Source organism: Mustela lutreola, chromosome 13 (genome assembly GCF_030435805.1).
Source record: "Mustela lutreola isolate mMusLut2 chromosome 13, mMusLut2.pri, whole genome shotgun sequence".
Classification (NCBI taxonomy): domain Eukaryota; kingdom Metazoa; phylum Chordata; class Mammalia; order Carnivora; family Mustelidae; genus Mustela; species Mustela lutreola.
Genome location: NC_081302.1, coordinates 56,585,027 through 56,591,773, shown reverse-complemented (window position 1 = coordinate 56,591,773; position 6,747 = coordinate 56,585,027). Strand labels below are relative to the sequence as shown.

At 47.0% G+C, this 6,747-nt stretch overlaps 1 non-coding gene across 1 annotated transcript; it reads left to right on the top strand.

Moving 5' to 3' along the window:
• Positions 1-972: 972 nt before the first annotated feature.
• TRNAE-UUC (transfer RNA glutamic acid (anticodon UUC)) lies at positions 973-1,044 on the top strand. The gene has a single exon. It is a non-coding gene; the product is annotated as a tRNA-Glu (tRNA).
• Positions 1,045-6,747: the final 5,703 nt, after the last annotated feature.

The following is a 6,747-nucleotide window of genomic DNA, read 5'->3' as shown; positions in this document are numbered from 1 at the left end:
AGAGCCAGGACCTGCAAAGTTCCTTTGGCAGGTGGGGGGGAGTGGGCTTTTCAGTGGGCCCCCAAGTGTCCGCCGCTGGCAAAAACAGCTTCTGTGTGGCCTAAGCCACAACGAGGACCCCAGAACCGTAGCTCTCCCACCCCAGTTATCCCGAATAACTGACTCTTTGGACTCGCCTAATGCAAACAGTAGATGGCTAACGCGTACACTGCTCCCAGTGAAATGCTCCTTCAGCCCCAGATAGGTTCGGAAACCACAACGAATTCCCATCCACCACGACTGCCTGCGGGAGGGGGGCTTCCTCCAGGTTCATAAGCTTCTTTTACAAACCACCGTCGCCTGCTTTCGGTGGTGACACAGATCCTGCCTTTTGCCGTTGGGTCAACAGATCCCGAAACGCTGCGGGCTTCCAGGCAGCCCTCGTTATCGCTTCTGGAGAGGAAAGAGCAACTTTCCCGGGCCGGGCCGGGGCACAGCGGGACCCCGGGGGCGGCCGGCGGGCGCGCAGCACGTCCCGGGGTGGAGGCTCCGCGCGGCTGCTCGGCGGCCAAGGCGGTTGCTCGGCGGCCGGGACACCGGCTCCAGTCTGGCCTTCGCTGGGGCGGTGTGACGACTCCGCGCGGCCCAGGTTTCTCATTCCCGAGTCTAACCCTCAAACTCCAGTCCTGTCGCGTTCTGAGGGGTTTCCTGTGCGGAATGAGGAACAATGACTCATCCAGGCGAGGGTCTACTCGGGTGTAGACGCGGCATCTAGAACCAGGGGACTGCATGAGATCACAAAGGACGCGAGGGTGGGAAGATTCCGCCGCCCTCGGCCGGGAGCGGAGTAGAGCGGGGCCACAAGGGGTTAAGGGCGTCTCAAGATCCCCGCAGGCGCAGAAGCAAGCCTGAAGCCGGAGATCTCGGGAAGCGGCAGGCGGAAGCCGCTGGGAACGACTCAATTTACCTAGACTTGCAGCTACGCTCGTCGTCTCCCACATGGTCTAGCGGTTAGGATTCCTGGTTTTCACCCAGGCGGCCCGGGTTCGACTCCCGGTGTGGGAACGCCTAAACTTTTAGGAAAAAAAGAAACCAATTTAGGCCTTCCTCAACCAGCAGAAGGCTGGTGTTTTTAGAAAAACCTATAACCCAATTTCAGAGCAGCAGGGAAGTTGGGGCCTGAAGGGAATCAGGGCCTCCCTCCCCAAACCCGGCGACGCCGGCGGAAGCGGGCGGCAAGGCAGTAGCTGCGACGGTGAGGAAGTTAGCTTTTGAAATGGGGGATTTAAATCCGAGTGAAGAAGATGGGTCTCGTGCTAAAATACACGTTCCAGCAGGTACTACTGATGTAATTGCCCCTTGTTCTGTGGACATGGAGCAGATGACCAAAAAGTGCTCTTCTTTGAAAGAAAAAGAAAAGACGCACGGGGTGTGTGTGGGGGGCATTATAAGACTTTTAAGTTGCCTAAAGCCATTCTACTGAGGACAGCAAGATTGCCAGAAAAGATGTGTTATTAAGGGCTGAGGAGCTCAGCGTTGGGCCTATGGCGTTCACCATCCGAAGAGCTTACTGAACTGGTTGCGTGGGGAGAGGGAGGGAGGGAAAGGGAAACTTAGGTTATTGGAATTATGGAGCGAGGAAATGGAAAGAAGAAGAAGAAGAAGAAGAAGAAAAAAAAAACACCCAACCAAAAAACCAAAAAACACCACTTCCTTCTCCAGCCCTAACATTTATTTGACACATTCTGTTTTTTAAACTTCTGGAACTCATGCTATGCTGAACTGGAATTAGGAATCTTAGTATCGTTGTGTCACAAGACCGCTTCCAACTGTTACCCAAAGAAGTGTTTTCCTCGGCTGGCTTAGCTTGCTTACCACTCCAAACATTTGCCATTAGGAAAATCCTCAAGGCCTGCAGAAGCCACACTCCTTTCCCACTGGTACTGAATTTTTGGAAGCTTCCCCGGTTGTTCGCAGACTGCCACCAACACTGAGAAATGACTGTGAAAAAGACTTGGTGTCCATGTGACTTAGAAATTTGCTCGCCTTTAAAAGTCTTTTGGGATTCTAAGGGACACAAAAGCAAATGTCCTCCTTCATGAGACTATTACTAGGCGAAATGTTCATTTATTCAAAATTCCTAATAAAGGGCTTGGAGGAAAAATTTATCATCAGCTGATAATCGGCATTTATGGAATCAAGTAGGACAGAACTGATGGGAAAATAAAAAGCCCAGTTGTCATCATAATAGGTAATATTTATTGAGCACTTGATATGAACCAGGCTAAATGCTTTAGCGTGCCCTTTTCTATTCAATCCTTATTTTGTTATTAGGTAATGTTATTATGTCTCTATCAGCCAGGGGCCCAGAAGGAAACTGATGACAGATTCTTAGTAGGGAATTTAATAAAGGGACTACTGCAGGTTTATTTAGAGTTTAGGGAAACAAAGGATAATGCAGTCAGTCCTCTCAGCTCCTGGGTCTAAACCGGTAAGGGGAGGGAGGATTGCTTATGGAGAGGGCTGCCAGTGAGAAGTTGTGATTTTTTGTTTATTTGGTTCAAAATTTGCTTTGATCTAGCAGGTGAGTTCTATTCACATGAAGGCTGTCAAATGTACTCAGCCTATGAATAATTCATTTTCATAAAATAGATTTTGGGGCTCACAGATTTGACAAAAGCTTTCTTTAGATGCCTATGACAATTGAAGCTCAGAGCATAGTACATACTTCTAAAGACGTGTTTAATAAAGCAAAAGAGTTTAACTTTGTGGGGAAATGGTTGAGTTACATTTGGCACTTTTTATAGCCTTGCGTTTTTGCAAAGCATTTTGCCATGATTTTCATTAATCATTCTCATAATCAGTCTTTAGATTTAGTGACTATTTGAGCTACAGAGGTCCTTAGCCATTATTTCATTGAGCTGGTCGTTTTAGTATGGAACAATGGGTCTGGGATTTTATTCCTCTAATTCCTTGGTATTGGGCTTTAGATTTACCCATAAGAAACGGAGTCTCTGCATAGTGTCCTGTCCAGACACCACTCTCTCCAAATCCTGGCTATAGGAAAGGGGGTTGGGTGCAGAAAAGATGAATTTTAAAGTTTTATTGTATCTGGCTTTTGGTCAGTGTACACAGAATAGCTTCATGAACATAGTCATAACAAATGTTGTGGCTTTTTTTTTTTTTTTTTAATTTGCCCTATAAATGTTTCTAGACATTGAGGATCTTTATTTCGGGTATTTGAGCTAGTCGCAGGTTCTCGCTGTACTCCCGTTTTTGCACAGGGTCATAAGGTCTGCGGGAGTGTGCATTAAGATTACGGTGTGCCTGTCCACGTGTGTATTTATAGTCCTAGAGATTTGTATGTATGTTCCCTCAGAGATATATGCTGCATGCAAAAGAGATCTTAAATAATTTATCATAACATTACATCTTCATAGTAATACAGGAAAGGGAAGGGAAATACACAATTGAACTCACCCCCATTGTAAAGCTGAGCAACTTGGAAAAACACTGGATACCTGGAAAATCACTGGAACAAATAATCAGAAAATCAATTTGCAAACACCTAGAAGACCACGGGGTCCTGGGTAATCATCGCACATAGCTTTGTGAAAAACAAAGCTTAGCAGGTAAATCTAATTTCCTTCTGTCACAGAGTGACAGGTACAGTGGATGGGGCAGGGATGTGGGGGTTGTCACAATAATGTATCTCGTTTGAAGAAACCCTGGGATCTTGCCCTTTGATGTATACTCAGGAAGATGGCTATTGACGTGTGGCAAGGACACGTCAAAGCAAAGTTCAAGGCCGGACTTCCCCTAGATGGGCAACTTACACTCAGTCTGTGCAAAAATGACTTTGTCCTTTCCCAAGGCTCTGCTTAACTCCTTAAAGTGTCATTCAGGTGGTGTCGATGCAAATTACTTCATCCGTCCCTCAGTTTCTGGACTCTAGAATGGGGGTAATACTAGGACCTGCTTTATGGTGTTGTGGAGATGAGATCAGAAAGTCCACGCAAAGGGCTTGGCCCTGGGCGGCACCAGTGGCCCCTGGTGGCCCTTACCATTAGCCGGAGCATTACCATTATTACCACATTTGGTTCCTCTTTCTCTTCTACCTTCTAGCACAACATTAAATCTGATCATTTCTACCTTTTCAGTGGTGCTCATGTATGTTGACATTTATTTCCCCTGCTGCTGGGTCAGATCATCTTGCTCCATGAACTGTGGGAAGAGGCGCCAAACGAGTTTCTCTGTCCCCAACTCACCCACCTCTTTCATCTCACATTCTTTCCGCTTGTCACAGCTCGAAGCTGAGCTCTTGCTGCCCCGCGCCTACACCCGACACCCGCGGGGCTTTGCCTGCTGTGAGCTCCCAGCCCACCTCTGCAGCCTAATTCCTACCTCTTCCCTCCGTGCATCACAGATTCCGTTAATTTCTCACTGGGTCCTGCATCCGTCTTACTCTGTATTTCCTCTGTGAAATGCTCTTGTGTCCTTTCTCTAAATATCTGCGTCTTACCCATCCTTTTAGGCTTACTTCAGATGTCATGTCCTTCTCGGAGCTTCCCTTACTTTCCTGCCCCAGGGATGTCTTCTGATTCCCCTTAGTATCTGGCATACTTGCCTTCCGATAGTTATTCTTCTCTAACTTCAGGTCTCATCTTAAAGGGCATTTCCTCCAAAGGTCTGCCTTGCCCCACTGACAGGGGACATGCTTGGCTCTGCACGTTTCTCTCTCACGGCCTTCCCCACACCTGCTGTGGTGCCCCTAAATTATGTGTTGCAAGGCCAGCGCCCTGCACACAGTAAATACTTCACAAATGTGTGCTGAGGGAAGGTGTGAGCCGGACAAGGACTGTATTATCCTGAGGAACACCTTAGGCTCTGAGTTATAGAAAGTTACTGCAACTAGTTAGGGCCCGAGGGAATCAGTGTCTTATGTAACTGAACTGTGGGAAGCGGGATAGTGTGACTGGCCTCAAGAACAACCAGAACCAGTGTGTTTTCTCTCTCTCTCTGTTAGATTTCTTCTCATCTCTCACGGGCCAGCTGCTTCCACATGGCAAGGGATCTGGGCCCTGCCAGCTCCATGTTCATTCTGCAAGCTTCCCCCACTGAAACGGAAGGCCTTTCTCAGTTTCTGTTGGAAAGTGTTAGGGATGAATTCGGCCTCACCAGGGCCTCGCACCCTCCTGATGGTTGATGCAAGTGGGGTATTGTGGTTGGCAGCCCTCATCAGAATCCCATGGTGGAGAGGAAGGGGGAACAGGGATTCAGAAGTAAGTCAGATAAACTAAAGAGTAGTGATGGTCACACCATTCTGTGAATGTCCGAAAAACTTCTCCACTGTGAAAGACTGAATTTTATGGTATATGGGTTGTATCTCAATTAAAAAAAATAATGAAAAAGTAAACCAGAAGTAAAATCTTGCTGGCAAAACAAACATTTTTATGTTCCCTTTATTTGAGGCATTCATTTATTCAGCCACCATTTATAGTGAGCTTATTATGTGCCCCCACTGATCTAGATTGACGGTTTAGTTGGGGGAACACACACACACACTCACACTCACATATCAGATAAAAAGCTTGGATTTCATTCTCAGTGGGACAGGAAACCTCTGGAGGGTTAAGCATGGAGAGAGCTCCATCCCAGGGTGACTCCCTGGATTGGAGGGCCTTCGAGAATCTTCTGGCCTGGCCCTCTGCTTGTGGTTAGTGCTAACAACACTTTTGTAGGAAGAAGAGAACATTTTGACTGCTCGCTCAAGATAGCTTATAACCTCATTTTCAGAATATGGCCACTTTGTCATAAAAGAAAGTTTCTTTTTGAGTTAACCTAGATCACATCATACTTGGCTTTCTTTCAGCCCATTTGCCTGAAGTTAGTCAGACTGCAAAGTTTGAAGCCATGGTGCCCATAATTGCCCTCACTTTGGACACCAGTTGCAAGTTTGGGGGGCTTGCCAAAACCACCGTTAGGTTTGATGCTGTGCTGGAAGGATCCACAGAACCCACTGAAACCTGTAGTACTCGTGGTTATGGTTTACTACAGAGTAAGGACACAGAAGGAAATCATTCAAAGGAAGAGACGCGGAGGGCAGAGTCTGGGAATGTTCCAAATGCCAAGCTTCCATTGTCTTCTCTCTCCAGGGAATCAGGTTGCTTTACCTTCCCCTTATTGGTGTGTGACAATATGCATTGCCAACCAGAGAAGCTCATCTTAGTTTTTATTAGGGCTTTATTATGTAGACATGATTGATTGATCACCCACATGGTTGAACTTAGTCTCTAGGTTGACTGATAACAAGTGACCCAGAGCCCTGACCCTAAGTCACATGATCTTTCTGACATGGTTAGTTCCCTCCTAAAACTATCAGGTGTATCCAACACCTGTCCTAAGGAAAGATACTCCAAGCAGGTGTGACATAGATGACTTCTAAGAGGCTGAGGGCAAAGGGCCAGTCTTTCTGGGCAAGTCCAAATTCTTTATAATGCATTACATTTTTTCCCCCCTAATTTTCTCCTCATTAGATATGGAGGAGAGAGGATTGGTTATTGTCACAAATGGCCAAAACATGGGTAAGTGTTCAGGACAGCAGCTCACGCTGGTTCTGGGCACCTCTTGCTTCTCTCCAGACTTTCCATGGGGAAGTTCCAAAAAGAAGGGTTTGGAGTGGCCGTGGGGAATAGCAGGTTTTCTCCGGGGCCCATGCTCTTTGGCTGGCTGCCTCATAACCCCGTGCTCTGATTTTAAAATGGAAAC